Source organism: Falco peregrinus, chromosome Z (genome assembly GCF_023634155.1).
Source record: "Falco peregrinus isolate bFalPer1 chromosome Z, bFalPer1.pri, whole genome shotgun sequence".
Taxonomy (NCBI): Eukaryota; Metazoa; Chordata; class Aves; order Falconiformes; family Falconidae; genus Falco; species Falco peregrinus.
Genome location: NC_073739.1, coordinates 54,163,593 through 54,176,503, shown reverse-complemented (window position 1 = coordinate 54,176,503; position 12,911 = coordinate 54,163,593). Strand labels below are relative to the sequence as shown.

At 36.3% G+C, this 12,911-nt stretch overlaps 1 protein-coding gene across 3 annotated transcripts in view; it reads left to right on the top strand.

Annotated features, from left to right (window-relative positions):
- The window catches only part of KDM4C (lysine demethylase 4C), a 304,693-nt gene that overhangs the window by 197,717 nt on the left and 94,065 nt on the right, over nucleotides 1–12,911 (top strand). The window lies entirely within an intron of this gene.

The following is a 12,911-nucleotide window of genomic DNA, read 5'->3' as shown; positions in this document are numbered from 1 at the left end:
GTTAATTCTGTGTTGTAGAAAGGATTCTAAAATTATTCTGGAATTTTAAGGTTATTTTACAAATGTTCTTGAAGTGAAGATAACCTTCAGGTACCACAGCAGTAAGTGAAAGATAAGAACAAAGATAGTGAGATAATCAGAATCATAGAAGGGTTAGGTTGGAAGGGGTCTTAAAGATGACATCTAGTTTCAACCTGCCAGCCATGGGCAGGGACACCTTCCACTGACTGCTGACTTATGTATGTTTATTATGGGGCAATAAAGGGGGAACTGGGTAATACAATAGAAAAATCGAAATGTTGGAGGGAAGATTAAAGCTTGACTTGACTGGGATTTTTCCTTGACAAACTGTTAGGGGAAAAATTTGCATCCAAGGACAGTGTTAACTTGAGAAGGATGTTTTACTGAATAGGTTTGGTTTTATTTTATTTATGCTCCATATAAGTTTCTGAAAATAAGGAAGGTCTGAATTCTAGGGAAAAGTTTGTTCTTGGCCAAATGATTTGAGGAGATGACATGAAGCAGTGGAAGAGATATCAAAAACATACAGAAAATAGATCAATGGAAATTTTATGTGAAGTGGTTTTAGTATTTTTTTTTTTGCAAAAGTATGCTCTAGGAACTGGAGAGATGACAGTGCATTTCTGGAATTTCATGTAACAAGATGGTGATAAGAGTGAAATAGAGCACTATTTTCAGTGTGTAAGGGCTAAACAGTAGGTGTTGCCCACTTGGACAATTTATGTAATGTAAACTCTGTCTATTACATATTTAACTGTATGTGTGTTGATTACTGTAAAGTTAAATTGTTAGTGCTAATAAATTCATCTTTCTATAGCTCTGATTTGGTGACCTGAGTGCAATGAAATTATGCCCCGAAAGAACTCTTAATTCAGATGTGTTTCTAGAATAAAACTCACATACTTATTGTCATAAGCTGTCATTCAGTTCAGAAGTTTTAATGAAATTTTGAAGGTTGAATAGACTTCACTAGTATTAAATTTACTTAAAACTTGTCCTCCATAGTCTCTTTGTTATTAAATGTCTCGTTCACATGTCAATGTGAACTATTCATTGTCAGCTGAAACATGTAGGAGTGGTAAGATGGTAGCCATCTGCTACCCAAGTTAAGTAGCAAAAATCCAGCAGTTTCAAGGGTGTGAATAATGCTCTGTTATTCTCATATGTGAATTCTCTGTTTATTCATATGTGCATGATACCCAATTCACTTTTTTAATGGTAGGGTCTTACAAAACTCTTTAAGATACTGAAGCAATGTCAGACCTATTAGTGATTATCTCAGAGGTAGCAGAGCTCAGGTAAGGTGCCAGCAGCCTGGAAAATTTAAAGTTGCATTCTAAAAAGACAGGAAATGAGTGACCCAAAGAATTATGTGGCAGTCCACCTATCTTGGATTTCAAGAGAAACACTAAACAAATAACAAATCTATCAATTTTTGCATACCTAGACAATAACAGAGTACAAAGAGATATGTGTTTAAGAACAAACCAACAGATTTTCTTCTGTGACATCTCATAAGAATAAGGAATAAGCAAAAGATTTCATGCATCCTAACTTTCAGATGATTTTGGCAGTGTTTTAAATTCTGATATTCAAGCAACAGAGGCACATGATGTTAATCAATAGTTGGCAAATATATAGGAATATGGATTTGTTTCAAACTTCAGTATCACCAGCCACCAGCCATCATTCTCATCAGACTCTTAAAATCATGAAGGGAGTGATAAAATTCTGTGTGTCATGTGCTGATTAACTTTCATATCCTGTGGAACATACGTGGAAATCTAGACTGGCCTGCTTTAAATCATTTAAGATGATTGCACAGGAGGTGGGGGAGTATACTTCATGTGAAGCTACCAAGGTGTTAAACTTACAGAATATATAAAAGTTTTTTTCACAACTGTCAAGCATGTTTCTGGTATTAATCAAAATATTATTTTATTCAGTTATTTCAATATTTCAGTGATGCAAAAGGATTAATGAGAGGCGTTCTTGATACATTTTCTGTAAGTACCAGGGGCCTTGGGCATTTTGTAGGCAGAGGTTTGCTGGTTTGGGTTAGGATTAGTGTTTTGGACTGGATCCAATTACTGTTTTGGATTGGATCCTGCTATTTCGTGGAACAATAATATTACTATATTGAAGAAATGGTGTAAAATAAATCATACAGAGTTCAACAGAGACAGGTACAATACTTAGAGAGGAGTTATCAGTTATGCATACATGAGAGGGGAGTCCCTACCTAAGCTGCAGCTTCTGCTGCTAGCTACAGTTGTGACCACTCTGGTCATAAACTTCGCATAAATCATTGGTTTCATAGAACCAGAAACATCATACCAGGATGTTTAAATCTTATACTGGAAATAAAGCCTGAAAAACACAGGGAACAATCTTTCTCCTCTCTTGAGCTTTGGTGAGAGCCCAGCTGAAGAACTTTGTCTAACAGAACGTATGTGGTTCAAAAAAACATGAGCCTGAACGGGATGGAAGAAAACAAGAGGTGCAATTGAAATTGCAAAAAACCCACAATATTCTTTTAATCATTCCTGATAAGACATCAGTCATACCATAAAGGAGGACTGAAAAGAATTAACCTTCTTAGTCTAGCCAGGGGAAGACAGAAAGGAAGGCATTCATTCATGTAAAATTGTGTGTGTATGGCAAAAAGGAACACACTCAATTGCCATTCTCTCATTTTAAGCACAAAAGATGACTTGTAGCAGCTTTAAACTGCATCAGCAGAAGTTAATTTAAATACCAGGAAAATTTGCAAATTTTTATTTCTAAAAATAGTGCACTGCTGGACTGGGATATACAGAGGTTTTGCAGAATATGCTCCATGATTTTTGAAAACATGTTAGACAAGGTCAGGAATAGTTGAAGAAGACTTGAATCATGCCTTGAGGTAGAAGGGTAAAATAGACACTGAGTTGCCTTTTTTTCTGTGGTTCTCTTTTCTGTGTTTGAACAGTATTATTCATTGCAAAACAATGTGACTGTAGTTCTCTTTGGAGAAAAAAATTGTCAGTTGGATATACAACTTAAATGTATTAGTGTGTTTTTGCTTCTATGGAACCTCATTGCTAACATCAGCATAAATAAGAATTTTTGATACTTATTTCGGTCCTATTTGTTATTTTAGGATCATGTTTTTATCTATTCAGAGTTTGGACAATAACCTTAGATAATCCTAACAGCTTTCACTTCAAAATAGTACAATACTTTTATCTAATCTTAGCATTATGCTTAACATAAATATGGTTCTCTTTTAACCAATCTTTTGTAGATTTATTAAAAAAGACAACAAAAGTACTACTTTCCTTTAGTCATGCCAACCTGCAGGAGAAAGTTTTATGCTACATTTAAGTTATATGCATATGTTTCTTTTATGAATCTGGTTTTTTATTTGTATAATTCTTTTCTATATCTGTTATACATATGCTATTTTAATTGTATTTTAAATTACTGTGTAGTACCATAAGTCTTTCTGGAGAGGGAGATGTAATTAAAGAAAATTACTTATCTGCATGACTTTTTTTTTTACTGTAGGGTATATAGGGCGAATGTATTTTACATTCCAACTAACGTGGTTCAGACTTCAAGTTTCTACATGAAAGAAATGAAAAAAGTCATATTAATGTGATTTCTTGTTCAGGACAAGCATTCCTAAAAACTGCAGCTGTTGCAGAAGGTGTGAAACTGAGATTCAACTTACTGTGGGAATTATATATCCACATGCCTTCAAAAATTCGATTCCTGCATCAGAAAAGTGCACAAAATAGATTTAATTATTAGAAAATACCTATTCCCTGAAACTCCAACTTACTGATGTCTGAAATTTTCCTTCCTCTTCACTTTGATTCCTAGAAGGAGGAGATTTAGCTGAGGAAGATCTGTCTGAGGATTCCCTTCTGTGTAAGGCTTTAAATCCTAAAGGGAAGGTTGGCTGGAAAACAAGGAGAAGGAAAAGTTCTATGCAGTGGAGAATGAAATAAAAGCTATGAAATAGTGGTACAAACCTTGGTTCAAAGTTCAGAATTCATTTCTTAGGAGCGAAAGTACCTTCTCATTTCTCTGCCTACACAATTAAATATTGTTTTTAGTTCTGTTAAATATCACTTTCTTAAACTCCCGGCAGTTATGTTAATTTCATAGAAAATTTGGTCTCTACTAGGTTTTTATATGTGTATCAGTATGATTTTGCAAAGCACTGAAGTATGAGAGTCCTATAGAAATGGGAGGTGTATTAATAGCTAAATGAAACTGTGTTATGTGTGAATCCCAAATAAGAGCAGCATTAAAATAGGGAAACAGAAAAATGGCTACATGGACTGGATTTATGGAGCCAGACGTTTCTTTGATGGAGATTTCATTTTATATTATCAGAGGAAACTGCTTTTGAGATTCAGAAGCATACTGTTTTCTTGCAGTTGCAGTATCTCTAGTTGGCTGAAGTCGTATGCTTTACAATATTTTTTGTCAAATTCCCGGACATTCCAGGATGCGCTTGGATCCATGATAACAACATACCTTCATGTTCTGCTAGGCAGTAGGTTGTGTTTGATAACGATTATTGACAAAAGAGTGGTATTAAATTTGTCTGTGGACAAAATGGACAAAAAAATTAGCCATAAATCAATCCCCCCAAACAATTTAAAAAAGCAAATTATATCAAATAAGTCATCTGCATAGCTCCTGCAAGTGTAAGTGTATTCATACTAAATGCCTTGACTGAGAAAAAAATGCCTCATTAATCTTAAGTGTTTTAGCTATAGAAAGCTAGTGAAGTCAGGAAGAATAATGACTGGCATTATAGAGAATGCAATGTACTGTACAATGTGCAAGGATGTGGTCACCTAGTAGCTATAGTACATAAATGTAAGAACGTTTATTATGGAGAAGACAAAAGCATTTGGGACAGGAAAGAGTTAGAAAGAAGACCAAGTAAGGAAACAGTTAAATGCACTTCAATGGCTTACTTCATAGCAAGCTGGCTGTTAATAAGGCTACTAAGGAAGGTGCATGACTTTTCACACATTATTGTAACCCTTCATAGCACTACAGAAGTAGTTCAGCACCTAATCTGGTCACTGATTTTGAGAACAGATGCTATGTTCAAATAGCAAGTGTTAAACAGCTTGACAGAGGTAGTTTTCTGTAGATGAAGTTTTTCATGCTTTATATTTTACTATTGATATTCAGACTTTTGGTTTGTTTATATTTTGTGGTTAGAGTAGACCATTACATCAGTTGAAGGATTTTTTAATTATTATTATTTTTTCCCCAAGGCATCAGAAAAGTGGCATATAAGAGCTTTCTGCATTCCAGCTCAGAAATTGCCCTATTTCACCCTACGAACAATAATGATTTTGAACAATCTTTTTATAGTGATGCCCTTCTCAGTGATACAGTATTTCCATTATAAAGTATTGTTTTCAGAGCCTGTTAACTGCCAAAATTAGCTCACTACATGTGAGCTGGTATACGGTGTTTCAATTTCCAGACTGATTTTCCTACCAAGCTTCAAAAGCATTTAGATGTTGTTAAGAAAAAGGAATTATTTGCCTTGAAAATGTGTCTATAGCAGGAAACATTAAAACTTCAACTTTTCTGCATTTTTCTCTTTTCAGAAAACTGAGGCCTGATTTTTATTTATTTATTTATTTAACCTGGATTTTACCAAACCTCTGCAAAAAGATTATTTACTGGGAGAATTACTTATAAATGCTGATGGTAACCTTCTGTGGACTCGGAAGTGGGGAACATATTTCTTTCTGGTTTTGGTATTAGTCTAGTAACAGGATATGTGTTGCTTGTAAGAACCAGTCTTTAACACAAAGTATTGTAAACAGATTTTTTAAATACTGGTTTTCCCTGATGCAGTCACAGAAACCACATTGAAGACTGTAAAACCTGGAAAATATCTTTTTAACCTAAATACCGTAAGGCTTAGACCCAAAGTCCATTTTGACCTTGGATTCCCTTTACTGCAGTTCACCAAGTCAGCCTTTGCCACTGATACCTGTGTGAAAAGACCTGATAACTTTGGGCACCTTCAGGCGTGTGGGTATTCTCATTTTACCAAGGAAGGGGTTGTCCATTCCCTGCAGGGTAAGGCAGGATTTCCATCAGATGCAGCTTTGAATCTGGCCCTACTTGGAGCAAGAATTGGACCAGAGAACTTCCACCATCCTTGTCAAATTTAAATTTGTCCTCAAAGACCGTATCTGATCTCTGGGAGCTGCCAAATCATTGGGAAAAAAACCCTGGAAGTAGCCAGTAGCAGGATATCCTGCCCTGCACAGCTGGTGCTAGGCTGCTTTCCTCAAGATATAAATTTTCATCTAAAGGCGTTCAGGTTTAAATCTAGTATTTACTGTCACTTCCAAACATTGTTTTATAATAATGGGAATAATCCTACATATTTTTTATCAGTAGACATAGCATCATTCCATTTTCATTTCTGTGTTTCCTAAGTGGTTAGCCTCAGTGTTATCCTCTGGCAGTGATCTTCATGGTCTCCTTATATTTTTCCCTAAGAATGGTCGATCTTGTATTTTTTACCTAATTTCAATGCTTACATATTTATTTTTTGAAAGAGCTAATTTTATTCTTTTGACTTGTCTTCAAAGGGGAAGTTGTCTGTAATCTTTCTTGTTTGGATGCTTGGGAGCAGTAGCTCTTTCTACTGTAAACATCTTCTAAAACTGAGCGACCAAAAACTACTATTGCAGAAAGTACTTCATATTCAGTGATGTAATAGCCTCTGTTTCATACTTTGTATGTGTTTTTTACTTCAGATGTGCACGTCCTAGCAACAAAGGACACATAGGGCCCCCTGCCAAGTGCGGGAGTTTTGCTCCAGTTACCTGTGATGAGTGTTTTCATTCTTATTTCAGCCTAAGCCCTGCCAGTTCCCATTCCTTCTCTGACTGCAGAATTCTCTCCCTACTCCCATTTCCCGTTCCACCTTTTCCCTGTCCTTTCCATGTCGTCTTATCCCAGCCAGCTCTCTCCTGCTGTTTGCATTCTTACAGATCATTGTTCTCGCTAATGCTGTGTCATGGACAGCACAGCAAAGACTGCTGGCACTGTATACCGTTGCCTCAGCCTGGCATGACCCGGGAGCTGCAATTGCAAGGAAATTTTTTGCCATCCTTGAATCAAGGGCAGGACAGACTGAATGTTTGCAGGATTAGGTACTAAAATGTGAAAATTCAGTAACTCATGATTTGTAAACTTCAAATTCCCAAAGGTGGATGCCTTGAACAGATTTGAATGCATCTGAAAGAGTAAAATGTTCACGTATAACAAAATTTTCAAGAACTTGCAGCCAAAGATGTGTCTACATATTAAATACTAACCCGTGGTGGATTTTTCTTTCATGGAGTTACACTGGTAGAGGAGTCTGTGTGTACTTTAAACATCTACAAAATGCTAGAAGTATAGACATTGGTTTATTCTTTTGGACAGAGTAAGATTTTTTATTACATTTTCTAAAAAAACCCACGTTGAAACGCTTTTCTCAAAGTTCCTATTATTAATAAAAAATTGTGGCATTGTTGAGGCAGATGGTGGTGGAAGTTTGACAGTGTTTATATACAAATGAAGATTGTGAGTTATAATGGTAGTATTTAGCAACTCTTTTAAGAAATGGCACTCCCAGAGCAGGGTAAGTGAATCCTCTTACTGGACAACCCTCAATTTGTCTGTAATTTGTTTTGGTTTTTTTTTTGTTAGTTTGTTGTTGTGGTTTTTTTTTTTTTTTTTAGGAATATTTTGTTTCTAAAAAATGGAATTTTGTCTCTGAAAAGCTAATTTGAAGGTAATAGCTTGAAGTGGATACAATAATGGTTTCTGAATTGAAATTAAATAATCTTAAAAGCTGTTTTCAGAGTGAAAATTATTCCCCTGGTGTGGAAAGATTAAAATATTCATTAGTGGACCATTGCTGAAAATGACATTTTCAAATGTGTTAAGAGAAACACCAACAATTTTCGTTTTACAGAGGGCTAATTATAGACACAAATATAAATAAGCTGGGGAAATGAGATAGCCAAAAGGCAGCAATGCCATATCCAAATTCACATCTGTGTTAATACCATTAGGAAGTGTGACCTTGGGCATTAAAAGGCAATTGAGAGAGAAAGTGGAAGAGCAAGGGTATCTATTTTCAGTTCAAAGGTTCCTCTCTAAAAAATCCACCACAGTGGCATGAAGAAAACAAAAGATGTTTATCAGCCTTAACCATACAATTTGTATCTATTCGACTTAGCTGTGGCAGAGTTCGAGATTAGATGGCTCTTTTAATTAGCTACTTTTAAATGAGAATAGTAAATCAGCATTATTGTGACACAGCTTTGTAGCAGTCGACTCTTAAAACTGAAGGCAATGGTTCTGACCTTTTATTAGAAATATTTGGAAAAACACTCTGTCCTAACCACTCTTCTTAGATTTTTTTTGAGTGCTTTTGGACACTAGTCAGAGTCAGTAGACACACAGGGAGAATAGTTCATGAAAACAACAAGTGGAAATATATTGCTAACGGGATAGTGTCCTACTTAGTGCTGAAGACATTATCAAGGGATAAGGACTTTAAACTGAGAGAAGGTAGATTTAGATTACATATCAGGAAGAAATTCTTTGCTATGCGTGTGGTGAGGCAGTGGAACAGGCTGCCCAGAGGAGCTGTGGATACCTTCTCCCTGGAAGTGCTCATTGCCAGGCTGGACGGGGCTTTGAGCAACCTGGGCTAGTGGAAGGTGTCCCTGCCCATGGCAGGGGGGTTGGAATGGGGTGATCTTTAAGGTCCCTTCCAAACCAAAGCATTCTATGATCAACACTTGCAATGCTTCAGACCACTAGCCAAAATGTATACTTACTTGAAATGATTAGCCAAAAGCAGCATCTTTGTATTTACTAAGTAAAAGGGTAACCTTGTTGGATTTTTCTTTCATGAACTTATGCAGCTTGTTTTTCAATTGGTGTAAAATCTTAGCATCCACATCTGGCAAACAGTCAAATACTTTGTGAAGAACATTTTTGTTTGTTTTGAACCTACTGCTTTCTATTTTCATTTGATAGCAACCCCCTAGCTATTGCATTGGAGTACTTAGTCAAACCCTTTTCCAAGTCCCTTGATGATTTTACTGGCATCTCTCCAACTCGATACTGTCTTTTTTTCCTGGCCTGGCCAACTGCAGCCTACTTAGTTATCCCTTCTGCGGAAGCTGTTGCAGCTGATGTTAGCTGCAGACAAGCTTTTTAAATTTATTTTATTTTATGCGGCTTGTGAAGGAAGATTGATCAGAAATGAACAAGATCATTATAATACTGAGATATTCTGGAAAACAGGATGTAATTAAATAAGGAAAAATGCAAGATACTGAAACTAGAATACAGACAAAGGAATGGGGAGCAATGGTATCAGCCACTGCTGTAGAAGAGGTCCTGAGGGTTATAGTTTATGAGCTTAACAAGAGTCCAAAGGTGTATGAACACATTTCCCTGGATATGGGATGCAAGATGTATCAACTAAACATGCTTTGTCTGACAGCACTGAGGATTTGCTGTCATTGCATTTCAGAGGGGAAAGCATGGCTGCAGCTGAAGACAGTAGATCAAAATGTTGTAGTTAACTGACTAACGGGCTGCAGATGGAAAAGGACCAAAAGGAAAGGAACAACCTGTTTTTCATGTTTATGATACATGAATTAAAAAGAAAAAGGCTTAAGCTACAGCAGGGAATCTTCAGGTTAGCTGTTATAAAAGAATCTCCTGATGGCAGGGATGTCAATGAGGTGGAAGAGATTAAGTTTATTATGGAGACTACATTTTACAAGGAAGTTGTTGAAAATGTGTTAGACAAAATTCATTAGGAATAACATGTTTTACTTTACCCTGTTTTCATCTACTGACATAAGTTATACATTTCATTTAACTGGATCAGTATGATTCTTTGGAGACGCCATTGTACTTTACAGGGTCTTGGAGGACAGGAGAAACAGCAGTTTAACAAGAAAGGGAATCATGTGTGGCATCTTTACAGTTGTCCATAAGAATAACCATTATATGATTTACTGTATATCCCTCTGCTATGGCTTGGCTGAACTCTGTTGCCTTGCTGTGTCAGACAGCTTCCTGTCTCATACAGGATGCTATTGCTGATGAAGTAAGTATGCAAATATAGAAGTGTGAAAACTGCTTTTTATAAGCATTCCTGTCCATATGACTTTGAATTTTGGCTAAGTGTAAAAAGTACTCAGACACAACCAAATGCATTCATTTAAAAATATAAATGAGTGTGAACAGACTTGAGTTTTGTGTGGTATTTATCCATGCAACAATAATTAATATACAGCTATGCCTGAGTAATAGTATACTATTCCAAAAAAGGTGATCCATATTTTGGATGTATGTACCAAGGGAAGCATGGTTGATTCACATTGACTTCAGGCTTTAGCTCTGGTTTCTAGCAGTGACTGAAACAGAGAAATAAAAAATAAACCAGTTTAGGAATGCTGGTTGCAGAACTCAGTTTCATTGTAAGCCAGAGGAAGTGTTTAGTCCAGTAACTGTGGATCTGATCTGTATTGGTATGAAAAAATTGCATCATCTCCACTAAAAAGCTAAAAGAAGAAATAAGCATTAATCTTCTACAACTTGTGAATTATACGGAGACATCTTACTTTATACAGATACTGGAAGAGTTTTCTTTTGTAATTCCAGAATGTTATGGAGATTTTTTTAAGCGATGAGCAATTTAAAATGGTCTAAGATTTAATTTAGATAAGTGTAAAATAATATGCTTAAGAAATTACTATTTAATGCAAATACAAAAGACAAAATTACTTGTTTGAAGGATTTGCAAAGTAATAGTGAATCAGAGATTGGATATGTTCTAACGTGATGGTCTATAATGAAGTCCATTCCTATCCTGATTTTTACACACAGGCTGACAGCAGACACGCATGGGTGCACAGACACTCCCTCTCTCTGTAAGAACATGGGTAATAATTGCTTATGTACATGCGATTTCACTACCATCCTTGGCAGGTACACCTGTATTAGGAATATGACTCTTTCTAAATATCAGGTCCCCTGTGTGTGTTTGTATTTGGGGTTTTTTTGTTGTTTTTTTCCCCATTGCTTGCAGTGTGTTCAAAGTGCAGGTAAAGTAATAGCCGTGTTGCATGGATATAGGACAACGTATTGCAATGCAAGCATGATTTAAAAAATGGCTTTAATGGGCTTTAAGTCTGTGGTCCTTCCCACCTAGGTTTGCTGTGAACACTGGTGAAATTTTCTAGCTCTTATGGGCCTGAGTTGTTATAGCTTGTACCCAGCAGACGCTGAACAATTACTACCTGTCACCACTATCTACTTAACAAAGGTTTGTACAGGAGGTTTTTGAGAAGGGATTTTTAATTTGGTTCCTATAGGTCCTGACTAAAGAAAATCTTTCATCTGTTTCTAGCTGGTAATGAGGATATTTACAACACCTTTCTCTTTTCTCTGGGCTGCCTCCCCGGCCCCCTCCTTTTTTGTCCCCCCTCTTTTTATTTTTATTTTTGTTAAGCTAGTATGAAAGCTCTGCAGTTAGTAGGTAAGGATTATGACTTATGTCTCTTGCAGTGCCAAATTCACAAGTCATTGTTTTTACAGCACTTAAGAGACAGAATACCTTCAGAAAGAACTTGTTAGCAACGTCATCTTATATAAAGTCTCTCCCTGTGCTGTTGTAGCTTAATTTATCTTTAGGGCCTTGGAGACTCTGTAGTTGCATTAATAAGTTCCACAACAGATGATAAGATTAGGGTCTTTCTTAAAAGTAAAAAATACCTATTAGAAGCAGGAAAAGTTCATCATTATTCAAGTAATGAGTTTCGAAGTAAGCTGGCATAAGAACATCAAAGCTCATAAAATAGGAGAAAAACCACTGTTATTTTGCAAAACAGAGAGTCAGTCAGTTAAAGGATTTTTATGGCAAATATGAAGAAAGTGCTTCAATTCAAATAAAATATATTCCTAAGGTTTGCACAGGTGGAGATCCACTGAACTTTTACATTTGCATATGGAGAATGAAGCTTTTCCCCTGCAGAGATTTCTATTGAGTCAGACTCATGCTCTCTTCCCCAGTCTGCAGATATTATTCTACCTCTACGTTGTAAACTTCACGCTCCTGCAGAACTGCAAATGAGTTGGGGATCAGATCGTCAAGAAGTCCTGCATGGCTCCTTTTGTAGGAGATTGTGGTATTTGTCTCTTCCTGAATTGCTGTTCCATTTTAAGTATTATTTTCTATGCTGCATAGCTCATTTATTTTGTTACTCTCATGTGGTCACGGAGATTTGTGCCCATCTGTTTTTACTGTGGTTTTTTTTTTCTTGCACCTCCAACTGTCATATATAAAACTAACAGGTTGGACCCATTCTGTTGGTCAGTATCTCACTATGGTGGCAGCCAGGCTTTGTTTATAAACAACACTTGATAGCAGAAAAGATGACCTATTCACTCAGGGTGTCAAAATCAGTGAAAGGAAGAGCGGAAGAAATAGGTCTTTCCTCTGTTGATTTGTAAGCAAAATTCTAACATGAATCACATTGAAGAGGATGCAGTGCTGTAGGATTACTCTGTGGTTGTGCTGAGGTAGTCCTCAGGATTCCCGTGTAGCTGTAAAGATCTGCAGACTGTTTCATGCTGTAATTTTCACATAAAAGTGCTGCCTGTCAGCCCTGAATGCCAATTAGAAGCAATTTTCCCATAGCTGTAATAGTACTTTACTGGAAACAGTGCACTGTGCCCATTAACTGTTTAGTGGAATTTTTATGGTATTATTTCAGAGTAATTTCAGCATGGTGAATTAATGTGTATACAGCTTTAATAATATG